Source organism: Protopterus annectens, chromosome 12.part0 (genome assembly GCF_019279795.1).
Source record: "Protopterus annectens isolate FY-2018-M chromosome 12.part0, PAN1.0, whole genome shotgun sequence".
Classification (NCBI taxonomy): Eukaryota; Metazoa; Chordata; order Ceratodontiformes; family Protopteridae; genus Protopterus; species Protopterus annectens.
Genome location: NC_056746.1, coordinates 492,761,167 through 492,762,260, shown reverse-complemented (window position 1 = coordinate 492,762,260; position 1,094 = coordinate 492,761,167).

The window sequence follows — 1,094 nt, the reverse complement described above, 5'->3', positions numbered from 1 at the left end:
ATCTATGTGATACTCTGCGGATACTTTGTTTTCTAAAAGTGGATAACTATGCTTTCTTTGGCTTATAGTTTTACAGCATGATTTTGACACCAGGTATCTGGCTCTACGATACCCTTTTGGAGGATGTGTGTGTCATCTGGAGAATAAAGTATAGCCCACAGTATGCATTTTCATCAAACGTGGGCAGACATATCCCTACTGTGTTTGCCTGCACCTAAGAAAGCTATATGCCAAACAGGAGTGGTCCCAGGACTGAGTGCAGGTGAATACCACTTGTTACTGGCATAGAATTTTACATGGAGGCTGCAAATGTTACTGTGTGTCCTACATCTGTGCGTCAGTTGTCAGTCCATCATCTAACAGTTGTTTATGGTCAGTCTGTTGAGGTTATGTATAATACCAGAATGTGGGATGGGTATGAATTGCTGGGTGAGCTATAGCTTGGCTGTGTTGACCTCCCCTCCCTCACCTATAGCCTTGTTAACTGGCTTGAAGTCTGCTAGGTGTAGGAGCCATGATCTGGCCTTTAGAGAACCTAAGTGGGTATGGTGCAGTGTTTGCAGGTTCATAATGTCTCTGTTAATGAGTTCCATAATGCTGTGCTCCATAGCATTCCAGATAACATTTGTCTGGCTTATAGGGTGAGAGTTTCCAGGATCTGTTGTAGCTCTACCCTTAATCAATTTATGTTAACATTTGCACTGGGTGTGATGAGGGTGGACAGGATTAGGAATAAGTATATTAGAGGGTCAGCCAGGTTTGAAGGTTAATAGACCAAGCCAGATTAGCAGGATTATGTTGGTTTGTACATGTGCTGAGGAGAGATACAGAGTATATTGTGAAATAGATGCTAAGGATGAAGCCACCAGGTAACAGGAAAAGAGGAATGTCTATGGATGTGGTGAGAAAGGACATGCAGATTGATGGTGTGACAGTGCAAAATGCAGAGGGCAGGAAGAAATGGAAACAGATGATCTACTATGACAAATGAACACGCCCTCACTGCACCACTTCTATTAAAGCAATCCAAATGGTATTGATATCCACCTTCAATGGACCAAGCAAAACATAAAGGTTTTAAAAAGTAAAGCCTT